The following is a 23,573-nucleotide window of genomic DNA, read 5'->3' as shown; positions in this document are numbered from 1 at the left end:
ACTGTAGGGAGGGAGGGCGGTTTCTTTTTTTTTTTTTACTCATTGATGGTGCAAAATAAAATTTGGCTATTGCTGAAAATTGTTGGGGCGGGAGGGCGGTCTTTCTTTTTTTTTTTTTTTAAATGAGAAAGTCATTACTAGTTTACGTTTTTGCTTTCCGTTATATTCAACTTTATTGTACATACTTAAAACATAAACCCAAAATCAAGTCTACTAAAACACTGAGACTGAACACTGACTGAAAGGAAAATAATTTTCCATATTTAATTCACATAATTGAAATTGGTTTAAAATAAAATTCCATACGACTATGTAATAGCCCTCCATAAAGACAACAATATTTTTAAAAACTAAGCCTCTTTCACCAGGTGTATCATAAATAATAATCATGGTAAACAGTATTTAAAACTAAATCTAGTATCGCCGGTTTATTTATAATTATTTACCGAATTCCAACCAATGCATGTCACACCGTGTCATCGGTATTGGAGATTGCCGGAAATACTGTTTCTTGGGATATTCGGTGTGTTTCTCAGGATATTCGGTGTTCTATCCGGTGTTTATATTGAATGACTATTTAAATCTAACTAACAACTGGTCAGTAAAACCATCAAATCGGTAATCCAATTATTATTTTCCGGATTATCGAAACTACCGTAAATGTGCTAATAATGACCCAGATTCTAAGGTATGCATTATGACGACTATCGTCATCGTATCGTATTCTTAGCTATAATTAATTAACCTGTTCTACGGTTCATTATTTTATCAATAGGATTTTCCAAACAAGGACCGACTGAAGCCGGCAATAATGAGCCGATTACGATCGAATGATCGAAATATTGTCGCCAATGACTTTTAACACGAATCAAATTCTAGTTTATCAGGGGAGGTAATTAATATCACGTGATACAAAATGGAGGTTCTTTCGATATCAATAAAAAAGGCAAATCTGCCAAACTTCGCCATTGTTCGGATAAAAATAACAGCATGTTCATCTGAATCAGTTTTAATACATTTGAATAGATATACATGTATGGCGGATGTAGGTACATGCGGGATATTTTTTTTACGACTTGCTTGTCGATGTGCGGGCGGGCGTTACATATTTATTTTTTTTCATCAAGACTAATAAATAGACTGCACGCGCAACCAATTTTGCGTGCGGGCGGTGCCAGAGAAACAAGTTATTTTATTTGTGTTGCCTTACCTACAAAAGAATAAATATGTGACAACCTCTGCTTGGAAGATTTAGCTGCTGTGGGAGTATATTTCGTTGCCTGGTAACCTACCTTTAGAATATAACTAACTAACATGACTGTCTTTTGATTAACTTATATGTTATATGTATACACTGCAATGAAGTATAATAATTTCTTTTCTCTATACCTTTATGAGTTTATTTATTTGTTCACGTTATCATATAGTTATTTTGAAAATAATTTGAGATAAAACAGTTAAAGAAATCAGGTTTTGAACTATAGTATTAGCCTGAAATTAATTGAATATTAATTTTCTTTTTTTTTTATATAGGTAAAACAAAAGGTGGAGTGCGGAGAACTCATATAGAAAATTTATATGATGAATTCCTTCCACCAGATACTCTACTAAGTCAGTATATTGAAGAACGTATTTATAATTCTGAAGCGTAGTGTAGAATGATTTATTGGATTTTAAATCAATTTATAATCTGATAATAATCTTATCTGTACATAAACTATTATTTAATGAACTGCTGCCAACCTGCATGCATTTTGATTCTCAAGGATTATCAATTTTCTATGAATTTTGATTTTGTGATTTTCTGGCATTTCAACCCCAATTATATATTTGTTATTGATCGGAAAGATAACATAACTACGGTAATAATAATCATTTTTATTTGTATTTTGTTGGCATTACAATATATTGACTAAATATCAGTATCAATTGAATATTAGAATTGACTATCAATCTCTTTCAGTTATCAACCATACTTGTTTTTTCTACATAGATATACACAATTTCAATAATATTTATAATATTAGTCTTTCAGCCCTTACTGTTTGAAAATATCAGGAGAGTCATTGATGGTTGCTCTGAAACTGTGTACTTCCAGTGGCAGATCTAGTATGTGTTTCTCAAGGGTCTCTATTATCCCAATTCCAGCTTTCTTATAAGTTTAAAGCATTTGGTTAAACCGGAATATTTAGTAATATGCAGTGCTATGCGTCGCTGGTCAAATGTGGAAAGCACAAACACTTAAAAAACTCCCCACACCCAACCTGTGACGCATACTCTCTTCTCTGCTACACATTTTATTAGACTTGTGATCGTCTAGTATATTGTCTCTGGTTATATTTGTTTCTTTTTCTCGTCTTGGGATTCCTTTTCAGTTGTGTATTTTTTTCTTGCTATCTCAGTAGTTAAGACGTTCATCAACCAGGAATAACAATGATACAGTTCGCTTCTACATTTTATATCAAGCACTGGATACAAAGGTTACAAGCACAATTAAAATAAAAGTCATTCTCTACTCTCTCAACCCCACCATTTAGCAGAACAAGTTTACTGATGGCTATGGACATCATATGTCTCTCCTACGACTCACAGGGCATTCTGAATCCAGATGGTGTCTCTTCATCAACTTCAACAGTATCTCTCAATGCATGTCTCCTCTCTAAGAATTTAGCGGCTGTCTGACATTAAAGAATCTACATGATATCTACCCAAGAGTACACATTCTATTTGTTATATACGCTCAGATTTACAGCTATTAATTATTCTATTGGCTAATTATGATGTAATTAATCATGTGATTGGTCACTCATGCCAAATATGTAATGGTAACTTTCCTATCATTAGTGATAAACATGTTATTCTGGTTTCACCCAGAATCAGCATTTTTTGGTTTTATAAATCTTTTTATGTGTCAACCCATCACTCATTTAATTTAATCGGTGAGATATGACTGCCTACCAATAAGGACATAATTATTAATATAATGCTATTATATTTAAAGGCAAAAATTCTGCTAATCTTATTACAAATAGTATCAGCTTCTGGTCAAGTATGATAGTCAAGTCATTTTGAACTTGAAGATTGTTATCAAAAAGGTACTAATATTTGACTAAAGTAGACCATATCAAAAGAAATCAAGTGCAGCAAAATTTATTCATAACACAAAGATGATCAAAAAACATTGCAAAAGGTGGTACTAGGTGCTTATATAGGGTAAGCATCCCCTGCCTTGCGCTTGACATCATTCAATATTGCTACTAAATGCTAATTCTTGAAACATTCACCATCTGAAAATAAGTCTAAAATTTGTGCTTTTTTCTTTTCAACAATCTGTCATTGCTAAAAGGCATAGCTAATATAATTGTAGGCATATAGTTCTTTATTTAACGCACAAAAATAGCCATATATTTGTTAATTGTGTGGTTGTTGTTTTTGTGGATACTTGTTTGAAAATATTGAAGTAATATTTACTCTTATGTACAAATACTTTTTCGTCTATATTTTTATTTTATGGTATATTGAGTTATTTCTTTATTGATTGTTGGTTTAAGTTTTATTATTGAATAATTGAATTATATTTTGTTCAAAAAATTAAGTTTATGTTTTATGAATCCAGGTATTTTCATATTTATATAATAAGAAATGTTAGGAAAAATATGTTTTACGGATATTTTGGAGTAAAGGTGTTGTCAAATATAATACTAATCAAACTTAAAAAGCTTTGATTTATTTCTATACGCCAACATTTTCGCATGGACGTATATTCTTGTTGCCCCTGTTCGTTAGACCACAATTTGTTTGTGGAAACTCTACTTTTCACAATTTTTATCCGATTTTGACGGAACTTGAAATATCTCAAAAGATCTTATTTCCTTACGATATTGGCATGTATCAGAATGTAACTTCATGGATTATGGCCCCTGATTGTACAAATAAAATCACGTTTTTAGATGCCCACATTTTCATATGGATGGATAATCTCGTCACCTATGATTGTTTGATAAATCACGTTTTAGCTTGCAGACACTCTAGAGGTCACAATTTTGATAAGCCCACATGGAAATGTGGTCATAAATTGTTGTTGCCCTGTCCATATGTATGTCCGTCGTCCACAATTTCTTGTGAACACTCTATAGGCTACATTTATCATCTGATATATGTTGTTTTCATCAGTGAGATGAAGAAGCCTATTCAATTTCAATAATTTCCATTAATTTCTTCAAGAGTTTAGCACTGGTTTCACTTTGTTGAGCTAAAATGTTCAATTTGATTGTTTGATGCTTTGTGACACGATAACTTTAGTTCTAATTAAGTGACAGTGATAGTGATGGAACTTTGTTTATAGTTTTATTACATCAATAACTTGACTAAGTTCGATACTGAGCATTGTCTGCTCTGGGTAAGCTAAGCAATAAGCAATTTGATTGGTCGAGACTAACTTATGAACACAATAACTATCCTTCTAATTGAGCTAGAATATTCACATTTGGTGTATGTGTTTTTTAGGTGAATGCCTTGATGGAGTTAAAAGATGAGAATTTTCTGCTTAGGGTAAGCAGAGATAAGCAATTTGATTGGTTGATGCTTTGGGACATGATAACTTTGGTTCTAATTAAGTGAGAGTGATGAAACTTGGTGTAAATGAAATGGGGTTTAACGTCCTACTGTTCTGCTCCTATGCTGGACTAATGAAGACGGGCATACGCTATACAGTGTGCTATGAGGGAAATTTTGCCCGGGCAGCGGCACTATCGCCTACTCTTTATATCGAATTCCAACTGCCAAGGGATCTTTTACGTGCATTCCAATGTATAAACGGGACCTCGTTTTTTCGTATCATTCGAAGGACTGGACAGCAGCCCTTGTCAGGCCCTCCGTCCTGTATTACTGACAAAGGGGAACCACACTGGAAAATCTGGATGAACTTTTTCGGCCAATGCATGGATCGAACACTCGACCTCCAGGCTAGCGAGCCAGCGTCTTACCCACTTAGCCACATGATCCCCGAAACTTGGTGTATATATAGTTTCATGACATAATACCATAACTAAGTTTGATAATGAGCATTTTCTGACAAAGGGGAACCACACTGGAAAATCTGGATGAACTTTTTCGGCCAATGCATGGATCGAACACTCGACCTCCAGGCTAGCGAGCCAGCGTCTTACCCACTTAGCCACGTGATCCCCGAAACTTGGTGTATATATAGTTTCATGACATAATACCATTACTAAGTTTGATAATGAGCATTTTCTGCTCAGGGTTAGCAGAGTGATAAGCAGTTTGATTGGTCGAAACTTTGGGACACAATAACTCTCCTAATTGAGGTAGAATGTTCAAACTTTATTGGCGTTCATTAGATGAATGTCTTGACTGAGTTCAATGTTTAACATTTTCCGCTAAGGCCAAGCAGAGCTAAACAATTTCATTAGTCGATGCTTTGGAACAAGATAATTTTTAATTGATGCAGAGGGATGAAACTTGGTGTATAGTTGATAACCGGTTTGATTGGGATTTCGGCAGGGGACATTAGCCTCACTGTTGGCTTGTTGAACATTATGAATGCTTGAATGACGAAAGTTATCATCTGATCTGTATGAAATTTATATGCATCATTAAAATTAGCGAAACAAAAAAGCCTGTCGAATTTTAACAATTTATGTAAATTACTTCCAGAGTTAAGACCCTTGTTTCAGTTTGTAGAACCACGTGAACCCACAAACGACGAAAATTTGTTATCGATATTCAGCGTTTCATTGCCTTGTTGCCGCAATATTGGCTATAGCCTTGAATGGGTTCTTCTCAAATTTGATTTGTGGCCATGAGCGGACAAACTTTATCGATATTCGGCGTTCCGCGACCTTTCCATCTGAAGTTTTTCCACCCTTTGCCAAAAACTTTGTGAACACGATAGAGGCTACAATTTTAACGTATTTTATTCAAATGTGATGTGAATCATTGATGCCATTATCCTACAACACAATGTGGAAGTAATTAGTAAATGCTCATTTACATACGACAAAATTAGAATTTAACCAGCGGCTGCCAGGCAGGATACGCCCGCATTTTCGAGAGATGGATAGAGAACAAGCTACCAAGAAAGTGATTTTTCCTACAATCAAGGGCCATAATTCAGGAAATTACAATTCGATATGCGCAAATATCGAAAGGAACCAAGATCTTTGTGTTATAAACTTACATTTCAAGTTTCAACAAAATCGGATAAAAATTGTGACCTCCATAGGATCCACAACCTTGATATACCATATTTTTACGCTATTTGAGAACGAAGGGCGTCATTTTGTCTGTCAGTTTTGGGCCGATTTTCACGAAATTCGAACTCAGCCGTCCTTATGGTGTAATGGTGATATAATAATAGGGTTTTTTTTAAAATCGGATAAAAATTATGACCTCTATAGGATCCAAAAGCTAAAAACGTGATTTTTCGTTCAATCAGGGGCCATAATTCAGGAAGCTACGGTCCGATATGCGCGATGTTATAAACTTACATTTCAAGTTTCAACAAAATCGGATAAAAATTGTGACCTCTATAGGGTCCACAACCTTGATATACCATATTTTTACGCTATTTGAGAACAAACGGCGGCCATTTTGTCTGTCAATTTTGGGTTGATTTTAACAATTTATGTAAATTACTACCAGAGTTAAGACCCTTGTTTCAGTTTGTAGAACCACGTGAACCCACAAACGACGAAATTCGAATTCAGTCGTCCTTATGGTGTAACAGTGATATAATAATACACTTTTTTAAATTGGATAAAAATTATGACCTCTATAGGGTCCACAAGCTAAAAACGTGATTTTTTGTACAATCAGGGGCCATAATTCAGGAAGTTACTGTCCGATATGCGCGAATATCGACAGGAACCGAGATCTTTGGGTTATAAACCCAAAAAAACGTGATTTTTCGTACAAACAGGGGCCATAATCCATGAAGTTTTGATCCGATACATGCCAATATCGATAGCAGCCGAGATCTTTTTGAGATAAACCTATATTTCAAGTTTCGTCAAAATCGGATAAGAATTGTGACCTGTAGAGGGTCCACGAACAATTGTGGACGGACAGGGGCGACGGCATAATACGTCCACATGAAAATGTGGGCGTATAAAAAACGTGTAGAATGCTTTAGTCAGGCGTAAAAGACTGTCGTTCAATTTGAACTATTCACGAATTTCACCGAACATGATTGATTAGAAATTACAATATGTTTTTCAAAAATTGAATATAAATCACTTTACATACATTCATATTACATTAATATGTGCTTTTAGAACCATTTTTGTCTATTACAAGGTTCCAAAAAATAGAGCCATACGCCCTTTACCATACAAATGTTTAAATCAATCGAATGATATATTTTGAAAATCGTTCTAGAGTATCCAAGACAACTTCTACCTAATGTAGACATCATGTAAACACGTAGGTCTATATCCTTTTAATAGTCTTGTCAGAAATAGTTAAGTGGTTTAATCGGTGCTCCTATATAAGCCCTTGTACCTTTATCTATTGAAGTCATCTGTTAATTCTCAATAATGGTGTTTTAGTCCACGAAGCCTTATCAACATATATACACGGATAGTTACAGCTGCATTATATTTGTAGATCACATGGTCCCTGGTATGGCTTTGTACTAATACAGAGTTCAACCACAGACCGCCAAACTCAGTCTCTCTTTTTTTTTTCTTTTTTTTCTTTCTTTTTTTGGACCTTCTACCCAAAACACAATTCGAAACGCTTTCCATCATTCGAAACATTTTCTAGGAAGATGTGTACATTTGGCAATAAAGTAAAAAAAATCCTTATACTTGTCTTGTTCAGAAAGGCAACATATCGTCGGTGAATATCGTGGTTATACCATTCACGGGTGGATTGCTTTCTACCAGTTTCTCCAGTTTTTATTCGCAAATTATCTGAATAGAATAAAAAAGACATATTATCATTCCCATTTTATATAAGCATAATGTTTCAAATTTACTTTGATTTATTTCTCACGCCATAGGAGGTATATACGTGGTCTATATTCTACGTAACACAGTGTGGGGTTATTATTCTACGTTATAGCCTGCTTTAATTTATTCTTTTTTAAGTTTGAGTAATACACATATAAATATGGATCCATTCTTTCCCCTTTTTGTTCATATATATGTAAAACACGCTTTCTTATTTATACTATAAAAAGTTCTTAAAGACGCTTTGTATAATTTTAGCGCTAAATCCTTTTCAAATGAAATGGGTCAAATATCATAATGATAAACGAATAATAAATATAACTCACCTTAAAAAAAAAAGAAAAAAAAATGTTTGTTTTGAAGGCTAAAAATACAGTTTTTGCCAAAATGACATTACTTTCCGTGATAATGAAATGAAATGGGGTTTAACGTCCTACTGTTCTGCTCCCAAACTGGGCTAATGAAGACGGGCATACGCCATACAGTGTGCTATGAGGGAAATTTTGCCCGGACAGCGGCACTACCGCCTACTCTTATATCGAATTCCAACTGCCAGGGGATCTTTTACGTGCATTCCAATATATACACGGGACCTCGGTTTTTCGTCTCATCCGAAGGACTAGACAGCTGTCCTTGTCAGGCCCTCCGTTCTGCACCACTGACAAGGGGAAACCACGTCGGAAAATCCCGATGAACTTTCTCGGCCAATGCAGGGATCGAACACCCGACCTCCAGGCTAGCGAGCCAGCGTCTTAACCAACTAGCCACCGTGGCCCCCAAATTCTTTTCAAACGACAATAGAGTTAATGTTAAAGATGAATCTATAATACGAATTTCATTCCGAAACCATTATCTTGCAAAAGTAAGGGAATTAATTTTGCAAGATAGTGAAAATTTTAATGTCATGGGCTTCTCTGAAACATTTTTACATTCTGAAATTGACGATAAATTTATTAATATCTTTTTAATATGCCCAGTTGCCGAGAAATAGGCAATTTTGCATGCGTCACTTTTCACGTTATTTAGCTTGTGAACGATTAAATTATCATTCGATTTTCAATATTTTTTTAATATTTGATGCCTAATGGCAATTTGGACTAGATCAATCCATTTTAACATTTACACTATCACCGGAAATGGCATCATTTGGGCAAAAACTGTATTTTTAGCATTCAAAACAGATATTTTATTCAAATGAGTCTGATTTGTAATGTTTTATAATATTATGATATTTGATTCCTATCAACAAATACAATGAACCCATACGATCATACAGATACCACAAAATGGTTTTTAACTTGTACGATTGCAGAAAAATAGACCAGTGATGCAGGACGGAGGGCCTGACAAGGACAGCTGTCTAGTCATTCGGATGAGACGGAAAACCGAGGTCCCGTGTACACATTGGCGTGCACGTAAAAGATCCCTTGACAGTTGGAATTTGATATAAGAGTAGGCCGTAGTGCCACTGTCCGGGCAAAATCTCCCTCAAAGCACACTGTATGGTGTATGCCCGTCTTCATTAGTCCAGTTCGGAGCAAAACAGTAGGACGTTAAACCCAATTTCTTTTCATTATCACGGAAAGTAATGTCATTTTGGCAAAAACTGTATTTTTAGCCTTCAAAACAAACATTTTTTTTTCTTTTTTTTTAAGGTGAGTTATATTTATTATTCGTTTATCATTATGATATTTGACCCATTTCATTTGAAAAGGATTTAGCGCTAAAATTATACAAAGCGTCTTTAAGAACTTTTTATAGTATAAATAAGAAAGCGTGTTTTACATATATATGAACAAAAAGGGGAAAGAATGGATCCATATTTATATGTGTATTACTCAAACTTAAGTGAGTTATATTTATTATTCGTTTATCATTATGATATTTGACTCCAATGGACGTATATATTGAATCAATAAGATCATATAGATGTCCCTTGTCGAGAAATAACCAATTTTGTCAGGATCAGCTTTTAAGATTTTTTCGCATTTTAATACCCCGTTATAAAGTCAGCCATCTTTGCGGTAAGTCAGTAACAAATTTTGTCAGGATCACTTTTTTGACATATGTAGCCTAACACATGGTAACAGATATATAAATGGAATTGATATTGCTGGGTTTGATTGATTCTGCGTCCATTTTATAACACGCCTGCAATGTTTATGTGTAAATCTGTTTATCGGTTCCATTAGTACCGGTTCGGATATAAATTCAAGGGTAACGTGACACCGGAAGTGACATAAGTTCAGGGGTAACGTGGCACCAGTGAACACCGTCATCACTGCTTCGCAGTTCTAGTTATTATTATTATTATTAGTAGTAGTAGTAGTAGTAGTAGTAGTAGTAGTATATAGGCGTTTAATTCCGATCAATATATACAAAGACATACCGAACTGAACATTCCATCGATCTATGCTGCTCCATAAGTAAAAAAGACGGCCGCCATCTTTTGTTGTCAACCAAAATGATGGCCCTGTTTTAAATCCAATCAAGTATTTCTTATTTCCCCAGTGACAACCCATATTTAAACAAGTTTTAGAGCAAAATGCGCTCTAAACTTTTTTAGGGAGAAACGGTGGTTCCGATAAAAGGGCACTTGTTCAATAATCAGGAGGTCCAGGGTTTAGGATTTTCTAGCAGTTATGCTGAACAAGGGGCCTGAAAAGCAACAACGCTTAGCCGTTTGGGCGAGACGTAAAATCGATGTCACGTGTACACGTTGGCACGTACGTAAAATAAACTTGGCAAGTGGAATTCCATGAAGATTAGTCAGAAACGCCACTGTCCAGGCTAATTTCCCTCCACATAGTACACTGAATGGCGTATGTCCGTCTCAATTGGTCCAGTTGGTGAAGAAAAGTGGGACGTTAAACTCCATTTTTTCAGTTCGCTCTCTAGATTCCGAAAGGCTACTTGTACATGGCAGTATATTAGATTCAGAATTCTAAATTTGTTAATGCCGTTCTATCGTCTAGTTTTCAACTTACAGTCATGTAATTTCTAAGTTAAAACAACCCAAAACTAAGTATTTTGTTATCTGACTGTCTAGGTTATATAATTCTCGATCTATGGTGTTATTTGTCCGTCTATCGGGACAAAATTCAATTCCGGATTTTTGTTCGGCTTTATCGCGTTAAAATTGTAAGCAAGGTGCGTTAATTAACAGGGGGTGAGAAATTGACTTAGAAGTGAATTTAATAACGCTGGGGACGAAAAACTGTGCAACAGTGCGTTTTCTGTAGAGGTATGTTAATTAACCGACGGGTAAATACTGAATGTCAGTGGCTGTATTGTTTAATTGGTGTATTTTATCGATAGTTGCGATAATGTATAATCTGTTGTTGTAAACTGAAGTCGAAATGGGATGTAGTCGAAATGGGAGGATACCTGGTTGGTCTATTTCAAAGGCCGTTTCATTCTCATATTTGGGATATCTAAACGGTAGGTTCTGATTTGCTGTTCGACTTCCATTAATGATTTAATCACGAAGTGGATAATCGAGACCATGGTTTTTTTTACCGTACAGACTTTAGTAATGATGATCGAGGCTAGGCCGAAAATTCAAACGCTAAAATCTCGGTTCAGAGTGGATCAATTTGACTGAAATTTTCAGCAAATTCCCTTTACATTATCTAGTTTTTAATTATTATAGTGAGAACTGCCAGCTCTTTATTTAATCTCCCATAATGTATCTTTAATGACAGCCTGAACATCAATTCCACCAGACGAAAAACGGGTCACATTTCTAATATGTTCATGATAAACATATAATGAAGCAACAATGAAGAAAATATTTTCGTCTTAATAATAGAAATAAGATGAAATAGAATACATAAATTACTCTGAACAAATTATAAAATTGGATTATACGGTCTGGTGGTTTTACTCTGAACAAATTATAAAATTGGATTATACGGTCTGGTGGTTTTATTATGCCCTACTCCTACCCCCATCTCTGTAGCTAAATTAGATTCTATCACACAAACAATATTAAAAAGAACGAAAAAAAGGAAAAAAAGAATGAAAAAGTAATTTAATAGAAATCGTATAAAATAAGTAATTTACATAAGATAGAAACACACACACACACACACACCCACAGTAGTCTAAATATAATATTTACATAACACTGGTATTAATCTTTTAGAGGCACTAAATTTTAGTAACTGGATAGAGCAATAAATAAGTATGTGTTAGCAATGGAATTCTAAATATATAGAGAATCTCCTATATACGAGTCTTATTGTTATCAAAAAATATCAACACAAGTCGATAAATTAAAAAAAAACAAAAAAAACGAGGCTCTGCCTTTCTTACGCGTACACATAATTAAATATAACGTTTCGAAGAAATTCCCTCAACGTTTATAAGCAAGTATTTATTTTGCTGATAAGTATGTGTTAACACTGGAATTCTAAATATATAGAGAATCTCCCACTCGTGTTTTTTGATATCAAAATGCATTTACACAAGGTGATAAAGTAAAAATACTACTTTATCGACGAGTGTTGATATTTTTTGATATCAAAAGATTGTTGTTAGTTAGTTGTATTTTACGTCCGCTTCCACCGAGGTGATATCACAGACAAGATATCAAAAGAGACGAGTAGGAGATTTTATCTATCACCCAACCCTTTCTTACGTGCACAAATAATTATATATAACTCTTTGGTATAGATATAATTTTACTGAACCTGATTACAATCTTTTTTGACAGCAAGCCACCTGTTGCAAAGTCTTATGTACACTGAAAAAAAACTTGTGTTAGGTGTCTCTATTTAACAACACAATCTTGTGTTAAATGTTGAAACAACACAAAACTTGTGTTAAATGTTGAAACAACACAAAACTTGTGTTAAATGTTGAAACAACACAAAACTTATGTGAAAATCTACACATTATTTGTGTTGAAATTTCTGAAACTTGTTTGTGTTGAAATTTCTGAAACTTGTGTTGAAATTTCTGAAACTTGTTTTGAAATTTCTGAAACTCGTGTTGTTTCGTACAAACTTGTGTATAACAAAAACTTGTGTTGTATTTTGCCAATTTATATCCAGTATAACAACCTTTCGAATGCAACCCCTTCCATTCGTTCTGTTTAAACTGTAATTATTGATAAATGACATAATAATTTTGTTTGTTAAATTATTATTTATTCAATAAATGATATGAAAAAATAAATTAATGCCTAATTAATACCAATACAGACATCTTGAAGGTTAATAAACAAAGTTAATTCCAATACTAATAAAATTGTGTTATACAATGAAAAAATACCCACCCCCCATTCCCAATTATTAAATAAAAAGTAGCTATTTAAATTGAAAAATAAAGCACCGAGACATTTGGAATATTAATCAAAAAAGTTAATTTCAATACTAATAAAATTGTGTTCAATAATAACAATATCCCCCCACCCCTCAAAAAAAGCTATTTAATTTTTTTTTACAATTAACCTTAAAAAGAACTGAGAATATAATATATATGTTCACAATATCCCTACCCCATGGTCCCAAAACATACATTTTAAATATATCTAAATTTAATATCAACCAAACCAAGCACTAAAGACATTAATAATGCACTAAATTGAAATACTTTTAAGAAAAAATAGTCCCTTTAACAGATTAGGAATTCAAAATTTTCTACAGTATATAAATGGGAACTAATAGATAAAGCACAGGCAAATAATTATAGATAGATAAAATAAATATAGCATAAAAATCAAACAAAATGGAGAAAATTAAAAATTTGTAAAACAAAAATTGATTAATTAATAAAACCATTTTATATAAAAGAGGCATTAACATTCGAAATGTTCACTAAATGTTTAAAAATAAAGGTTGATTTCATCCTACAATAATACATTTTTATAATTATCGAATGTTACTATTAATTATTGATGTTCCCTCTATATTATTTCAAATTTTCAGGCCAAATCTTTAGTGTTTAGGATTACACTGCATTCTATATAATGAAACAATATTAGAGATGGTTTGGTATTTGACATTAAAAACAAAAATGTGATTAAAAAGGCAATGGTGACATATAACTTTTGGGTTTCCACAATAAGATCTGTAAAAGAATTTGATGACTTTATATTCAGAATTTAGAGTTGTTTTCTTTCTTTGGTATTAATATTCACTAAATAGTTATAATTCTCCAAGGATTTTCAAGTGATTATTATAAATACACTTATCGACAAATGGGGTTTTGATGTGGATTTAACTTGGTACACCAGTCATGGGTATAGAGTTGAAAAGAGCATAATTTAACAATATATTATATTATTTTGAGACTCATATGTATGACTACATGCGAATGCAAGAGGGGGGGGGGTATTTTAGTCAGGTAGCATTATTGCTTACTCATGTACACCAAAAACACGTCATCTCGCCTAAACAGATGTTTTACGCCAAAACGCTTCAACTTGATTGATTGCCATGTTTTTGGTGTAGATTTTTATCTTTTCTTGGGCGCCGAATCGAACTACGGCTTTTAAAATGTTCAAAAATCGACGTAAATTGATTTTTTCAACGATAGTTGGTATACAACGATGAGCACATGAGTGAGTAGACTGTGGGAAAGTTACGACAACTCATTTCCAGGCGCCATTTTGGGTCCCAATTATGACGCCATAAAAGCTATGACGTCATGGCTTCATACAGGTTTACATACCAAAATTTGTTTTTTTCTTGCAGTATTAGGCGTTGAGGGATAATATAACGTTTTACCCTAAAAAAAAATGCAAAAGAAACCAATGCAGTTTGGTTCAGTGATAAATATATCAAACAAAATCATACCCAAAATCGGGGAATTTTCTGAGAGCGATATCTCGTAATCAGTGTGTTTTACTATATACTCGTTGGATTATAAATGATTTCTTTTTAAATTCCTCAAACACAGAGTGGTTATGCAAGCGAAATGTGCCGAAAAATCGAATTTGACAAACGTCAAATTAAAAAAAAAAAAGTATTTGTTATATGGTGCCGGGCGTTTCTTTCATAATGGCCGCCAAATTTGGTATTATTATTATTATTATTATTACAGCATATTTATAGCGCGCCCTTTCATAAAACATGTTCAGGGGCACTTTACAAAGTGACAATGTAATCATAAATAAACAACAAGATTATGGACATGTTAACAATTGTATACAGAGTCAGTTAAAAGCCTCATTAAATAAATGTGATTTAAGTTGTTTTTTTAAAAGAATATAGAGATGTACAAGATCTTAAACTAAATGGTAGATTATCCCATAAAACAGGTGCTTGATAACTAAAAGAGACTAGTTGAATAGTTTTGGGCTTTAAAAATAGTTTATCTGATGTACGTAATATTCGACCATTATATCGTGGTTATGTACGCGAAATGTGCGGAAATCGAATTTGACAAACATCAATTAAAGAAATGTATTTTCCATGTGGTGCCGGGCATTTCTTTTAAAAGGGCTACCGAATTTGGTAATACATGTATAAGGCAATTTAACAAAAAAAACATAAATTTGGTAGACTAAAAGGGCATCTCTTAAGATACGTAAGATATGACTTTTGCAATGTCCTTTATATGGTTTTCGATGTCTCTGAATTTGAAGATAAATTTTGAAAATACAAAATAGCAGCAACACCAATTGGCGGATATTAAATTAATCGTCATTTTTCCTGTTGGATATTAGATAGTGTCTCTTAAGCATGATGTACACTGTAGTTCGATGTACCCTGTAGTTCAGATACAGTCTCCAAACCGTGTTTACACTGACTGTAGTTTGGGTGTAGTTCGTCAAATGAAGATGAATTTTACGATACAAAAAAATGAATATATTGTAAACGCGCTTTAAATATCTGGATGCGATAGACTTCGTGATGAAAAATTCAAGGTACATTATATCATTGGCAATAATAAGATCCAATTTTAGTTTTTAGTTACACACTGTTAACCACCAATAGATGTTTTAATGACAATAAATCATAAAATGTATTCAGCTCGACGTAAGACATAAATAGATACAGTTGGTTTAACTTGAATAGAAGTTTTAATTATCTATGCTGCATATATGCATATATCACCTTGCAGCTGAATCACATTACATATCTTTTTAGTTGATGTTCATATCGTCTTAAGTATTTGTGAACATCAAGATTAGTGCGACCCATTTGAGACAATTTCTAGTTCCCAAATATTAGCGATTTAGCTCCTTTAAAAGCGAATGCCAGGCTGAAAGTGCCTTTTCTCAGACTCAAATATGTCAGTTCCCAACCCGTTGTAGGGATCCCAAATGACTCGAACCATCGACTCAAACACACCAGTCTGGGAAATAGCTCTTGGAATGGCTACAGATGCAAGGAAATGACGGATAATTTTCTTGGGGACCCCCCCCCCCCTCAGCGGCAAGCCCCGTCTCCGCGGTCAATGCCTTCATTTTGCAGCCCCCCCCCCCCTTTTCAAAATTCCTAGATCCGCCCCTGGTTTAATAGTACTTTTATCTAGTGTATCTTTTATTTTGATTTTTCTTATAGAATAAGGCTATATAACAATAATGTGCGCTTCTTGTTGTATAATACTAATAATAGTATGTTCAGCTATACTTTTCGTTTAAAAATATATGTTTTATGTCCTATATACACTTATTCGCTGAAATCTATGACATCCAACAATATAATAGGTCATATAAATAGATAATAAGTTTGCATGACGTCATATGAAATTCCTGGCTTCACAGTTGTCGCAACTTTATCTATACACGGCGTTGCGTCGACCAACCATGCAATGTGAAGTATATGTCAATATGGTTATGTGCATAGGCGTACGAGCTGGGGGGGGGGGGGGCTGGGGGCGGCGCCCCCCCCCCCCCCCCCCCCATTTTGGGAACCAAATGCTGGGAAAATTTGGGCACATAATTGTACTTTGTAAAAGTTGTATACAAAAATATTGTGTTCTTGAATGTGTCCAATTTAACAGCGAATTTATTATTATTATGTAACATACTAAGAACCTAACTACATTTTTGGGGCACCAACCACCACCGCCCCCCAGTCAAAAATTTCCCCGTACGCCTATGGTTATGTGTAAGAATATTCAGTTCAATATATTCACGGTGTATGATTTTATTCATACTTCAATTTTAGTGAGTTACTTCTGCAACGTTTTTAGAAAAAATTGCTATTAATTTGGCCAGTACTGTAATAGCATGTGTATAAATATTTTCTGTTCAGTCTGTACACAGTAACATATCTGAGAACCATATTATCATTTCTGCCCAAGGCTCCCTGTGATTTATAGTTAGCAGTGATACAAGGCAATTACCAATTTTCCATGCTCTTGGCCTGAAGAAATAAAATAATAAAAGTCAAGTTTTTATTATTATGCAAGTGGAAAAATACAATTCTTCATGGTATGATTTGAATAAATACAACTGATTTGAAGTTGGAATTATTATTTGTCTAAGATGACTGGGCATTTACAAATTGAAATAGCTACTCTTCATCAAGAAAATACATGAATATTTTTCCCAATCCACCTGGATTTTATTGTAGGTCTTTGTACGTGAAATAGCTTTATTTAACGTCCGCTTCCACCGAAGTGATATTGCAGAAAATTAACAAATTCGGATTCCCTTTTAAAGGAATTAGACTACACTATCGCTGGATTGTATTATATTCAAAATGGCGCCCAGAACACAAAACAAACATTGCAATTCAGGGCGGACTGGTGTCGAGGTTGTATCCTAAGAATGATTTTTTGAATATTTAATCAAACAGAACACAATTATGCACATGCAGTTATGATATAATATTAAATTAGCTTACCTCAAATACCTCGAAATATACTGTTTGGTCAGTTTGTCCGCCCGCCATATTTCTATTAGTCACACATCCTTCGGCCAATTAAAATGGACGTATATTTTGTTTTAACCGAAACGAAAAATTTGCGTTATAAATACATTGTATTAAAAAATACCAAAATCACAAACCTGATGTTCTTATTTTCTGAACAAACTTTTTTCACAACAATATCACTTTTTTTCGATACTAATGCTTAATAATACAGTTAACATTTGCAGTACCACAGGGTTTAATACCGCAAAATTACTTCAATAAATATTTCTTTCTTTGTTTTAAGAGTAATTCATTTTAATTGGTCATTTACAGGTAAGAATAAATTTCCAATTTCGATTAATGAACCAATTAAATTAAATAAAAAGATTAACTCGACTATTTCCACGCCCATTCAAACATTTTTTTAAAACGTAGATATAACACAATTGTTATTGTCTTTGATGTGTCAAGTTTATTGGGGTGATATCAATCAGACACTTCCAAATGCAGACATTATAATAACCTGTCTCTGTATATTGTCTGAGACAAGATGTGAAAATAAACAAAGAGTAGAATCAGAATAATCTTTTATTATATCTAATTAAATAAATAGTTTATATTTAGATAATAATTGACTAAAACTTTGATCTCTTATATCAGTATACTGTTATAAAATACGTTGTTTTAAAAGAGATATTAAATGCATCGCACGATACATACATTGCGATTTCTACTTAATGTTTGTAATAATTAATATAATATCCTTTTAGATAATTAGAAATATTAAAAAATAAATCAAGTGAATTACTCGACATTCAAATTCAGGAAGAGTGGTTTTACATATAGGCTAGGCCAGATCCCTAATCCAGTTCCCCAATCCCATTCAGATTTTCTCAATAAATAAAAAACATAATGTGATAAAGGAACATAATAAATGTTATCTTTAATGTCGACGTAATTAATTATATGGAAAAAAAAACCACATAAGATTTTATAAATGTACACAAGTTTGTGTTAAGACATTGAAAAGAACACAAACTTGTGTCATTGCAATGCAATACAACACAAACATGTGTTAAATATTTTTAACACAAGTTCTTGTGTTGAGATCCAACACAAGGGTTTTTTCAGTGTATTGACCAAGTGTTTCCTTGATCGAATAAACAAACTAATCAGTGTCACTGCCTATGAGACTTGGATGTTTATGGGGAGTATTGTAATTGTGTATGATAATTGAGAACTTTTCTCCAACAATATTACTGGATCCACAAAGTAGTCCCCTATTTTCATTAACCAATCAAATTCATGTAAAGCGATATCTTCTTAGGAGACATCGCACAGTAGATTATGAAATTTATCACACAAGCGATATCTACTGTAGAATGCGTTATTGGGTGATATAATATAGATAGAAGACAAAGTAATTTATATGAAGATAGAAACACAGAAACCGTAGTCCAAATATAATATGTACATATCACTGATAGTCCAAATACAGTAGTTCATCCCAATTTTAACAAATGTCCTGTAGCATCCAAATACTGAATTGGTGTCTTTTCGTCATTAGTAAGTTGAATCTGCAGTCTTTCTAGTCTATTGTCTATTTTTTTATACGCCTGTTTCAATAAATCTATAGAGGTTAGAATAAATGCGTGGAATGGTTTTATGAAATCATGAGTGTAAACATTGGAATGCACGTAAAAGACCCTTTGGCAGTTGGAATTCGATATAAGAGTAGGCGATAGTGCCGCTGCCCGGGCAAAATTTCCCTCATAGCACACTGTATGGCGTATGCCCGTCTTCATTAGCCCAGTATAGGAGCAGAACAGTAGGACGTTAAACTCCATTTCATTTCATTTCAGAAATTTTTAGTATTGGGACAGTGAATTTCTGTAGCTGCCATCCGTCACATTTCCCAGAAGTGACCTAGTTGAGTTCACAAACCAAACTGGAGTATGAAATTTTTGATATTGTGGAAATTTTTAGTATTAGGACAGTAAATTTCAGTAGTTGTTATCCGCCAAATTTCCCACACGAACTATAGTTGAGTTCACAATGGGGAGGTGCGGAGGTGTAATTGTGTTCACTACAAAAGAAAATTCTCTCGGATTAACATCCGAATTTATCATTATTTGTCAACTTTGTGTAAACTTCAATATTTCTATTTAAAGGGAACATCCCGGATTTTAACAGAGTCTCAGAAACAAAAGTGCACGTATAAAATTTAAGCGCCACAATATAGAGGAATGGCATGTCGTTATATAAACATAAATTGTGTCTATCTCATGTTTCGATGGAATTTAATTGGCCGTTTAGATACTGCTTTTGCAATTTTCATATTATACATACAACTGAGTGCCAATTACATAAAATTTCATGAGATATATTAAATATAATATCGTTTATTATATAAAAACATTAACATGGACGACCTTTTACCGTACATCAGATCAAGGTTGTAAACTCTCGGTCGTGGCTTCAGGAACATGCATCCCTTACGGCTCGAAAATTTCGTGGGCGGGGGTGTTAAATCGAAAAAATATATAATTCTAGACAGACAGTGTAAGTTGAGTATGCGAATTATGGAGAATGGGGAATGTATGGCTAAATCTATTTGTTAAGGCCAGTTCAGTTTTTGTCAAGGTCGTTGAGATGTAAATAAGGTTAGAGCATGTGGTTGTTGGCGAGATTGAAGATTCGGTTTTAAGAATTTTGGGGAGAGGTTCAGTTTCCAAATAAGCACTGACCAAGGATTGTGAAAATTTCTATGGATGGTGCTATTTCCTAGTTTTATTTTAAAAAATATACACAGTTGGTTTCGCTGGGTTGGGGTTGTCGCTTGTGGTATTCTGGTATTTTTGTTTCTGAAGAAAAAAAGCATAATTTGACGCTCTCGGGTGACAGCCACATTAGTGTGTTTCCTATAACTAAGGATTGGATTGGGTTTTTTCACTATCCTGGGGTTAGGGCTAGGGATTTTTACAACTAGCTGATTAGGGCTAGGGTTTGATATATTGTTTGCTTTGGGTTAGGATGAGGACTAGTGTTATTTAGTCTAATTTACTGTGTACTAGGATGTCGTTCAGATTTTTATTTTTAGAATATGCAATTATAAGTTTCTGTGTGAAGATTTTCGGGTAATTTTCTTGGAGATCAGTATAGTGGTAAAGTGTTTTCTGATGATTTTGGATGTACTTGCTGCTGTTGCGCTAACTGGATCTACATAAGGGGCTATTGCGCTAGCCGTATGAATATTCAAAGCTAGGGGGCAGTTGTTTTCAATTTGTCAATCCAGAATTTTTCTCTTGTTAGACAAAACGTTTTAATTTCTTCTATAGTTTCAAAGTCGCTCTTAGTCTTTTCTATTGGCGTGACAATTAGATCAGAAATGTCATAATCTCGTTGGTTGAAGTGAATTGAGGCCGGGTTTTTTTTGGGGGGGGGCGGGGGGACTTTGTCTAACCGGTGACGTTAATTCTTTCCCGAAGTGCATTTTGGGTCTCCCTGTATACGTATTGTTTGTCACACTGTCTACATGAAATTAGATAAATTATGTTTGATCTACTGCGTGAAAGTTGGTCGAATATTGGGAATTGTGTGCCAGAAGTTTTGTTGTGGAAATGGTCGGATATGTTTATGATTTTGCATGTTTGACATCTTGGCTGGCCACAAGTTTTGGTTTTAACTACTGATTGCATATTACATGTATTTGTTTCTTTGGCGGAAAGTTCAGCTAGAGTGTTGTTTTTTATACGTCGGAGATAGCGTTTGGAGATCCCATTTCTCTTAGTTTGCTGAATACCAGCGTACATGCTGACTCAAAGTCGGTCTTCTGAGTACATATCCTATGGAAACGGAGAATCTGAGATTTTATGATGCCAGAGAATGTATGTTTTGGGCGAAAGGAGCTTTTGAACAATAAATTGATGTGTGTCGGTTTCTTTGAAACATACTTTAGTTTGCAACTGGCCTGTGTTTTTGGTGTTGCTACTTTTAAAAACGGTAGTGTCAAGGAAATCTATGCTGTTGTGACTTAAATTTGCGGTTAATTTGACGGATGGATGATGATTGTTCAGAATGTTGAAAAACGTCCAAAATTAGTTTAGTGTGTACGTCCAGACCATGAAAACGTCATCTAAAAAACGTCCATAGAAATCTGGTTTTAATGGGCAGAGTGGCAGAACTTTCCTTTCCTACTACGCCATGAAGACATTTGCATAACTCGGGGCAAATCGTTTTCCCATCGCAGTTCCGGAAAACTGGAGGTATACTTGGTCGTTGAAAACAAAGCCATTCCTCCTCAGACAAATGTCGAGTAATTTGAGGATTTCTTCGCCCGGTCTAGCTGCTTGCGGGTTCCTAAGAAATGCTTTGTCCGTGTACATGCTCTGTACTTTGTTGGATATTAAGATGGTGTGTTCAAAGACTCTTAACTGTTAGATTTTGTGAATAAAATCGTTAGTGTCTTTAAGGTAGGATGAGTGTTTGCATGCTAGGGGTAATAAGAAATGGTCTATATTCTGACACGTCGTATGATTCGCTGCCACAGTCTGATATTATTGGGCGTCCCTTGGGTAATTTATTAGGTATAAACCTGTTTCTGGATTTTTATGTATTTTTGGTAACGTATAGAGATGTCGTTGTTGGCAGTCAGATTTAGCGGATAGATAATCATATTGTTTTGCTGTGCGTATTCCTTGTCTTGCAATTCGTGTAAGATGTTGTTTATTAAGGTTGCGGTGTCCTTAAAGATGGTCTGGTCTTATTTAGTGTTATGTTCAGGATTATTTCATTGTTTTTCTGCCTCAGAGATATAGTCTGTGCGATTCATTATGACACGAGCCTTTGTCGCTTTTTTTAATTATTATGTTTTTGTCTTTTTTGCAGGTGTTTAATCCTGTTTTGTTGCTTGGTTGAGATTTAGTTTTTTTGATTGTGGTTAAAGGGATGATATTTCTGTGTTCATTTCGTCAAAAGTTTTTAGGGTGGCTGGTGATAATGACTTTTAGGTGGTTTTCATGTGGATTTTTTTTTTTTTTTTTTTTTGCCTTTGCCTTTGCCGGGCGTGTTCCTAAAAAAACGAACGAAAGGGTTATTGGGAGCGATCGGTTAAGTGGGTGATGGGATCTATGGATGTTATTGTGGGGGTTGGGATGAATTTAAGGCCTTTGTCAAGAAAGTTCGTTTTGTAGCAGGTTTTCTATTTTCTAACGAAATACTAGGTCGTAGGTTCAATATTTTATTGTGGAATGGATCAATAAATGTACAGATAAAAACAGATATCCATGCACTTAATTCTTCCTTCAACTACTCCCTTGAGATAACAAATATTTGCGGTGACTTAGTCAAAGATTAAGTACAAGTCAACGTTCCAGAATGTCCCATTTTATGGTATTCTCGAACAATAGGCCTGCAGCCAAAATTTCTAGCGTGAAGTTCCGCTACAAGGTCCTCCCTAATAAACAAACTATACATTTATGGAAAGCTTATAACACCAGGAACACAAATCCAGAGAGTTCCAAGCACTAACTCGATATAGGGCCAGATGAAAATTATGATAATTGTCAAGTAAACGCTATATTTATATTAACAGTTGCGAAGTTCACATAAAATTAAATATTGGCGAAAACACCCGATGCATTCATCCGATGCAAAGGATATGCTATTGGTTAAATTTTGACTTAAAGCAAAATACAGAAAACATAATGGACAGGGGAACACACAGAATTTCGGAAATCCATGTATGGTAAAATGAGTTATCTCCCTTTATGGAAAATATCAATAA

Source organism: Patella vulgata, chromosome 4 (assembly GCF_932274485.2).
Source record: "Patella vulgata chromosome 4, xgPatVulg1.2, whole genome shotgun sequence".
Classification (NCBI taxonomy): Eukaryota; Metazoa; Mollusca; class Gastropoda; family Patellidae; genus Patella; species Patella vulgata.
The sequence above is the reverse complement of the archived record's forward strand: the minus strand, read 5'-3'. Positions refer to the sequence as shown.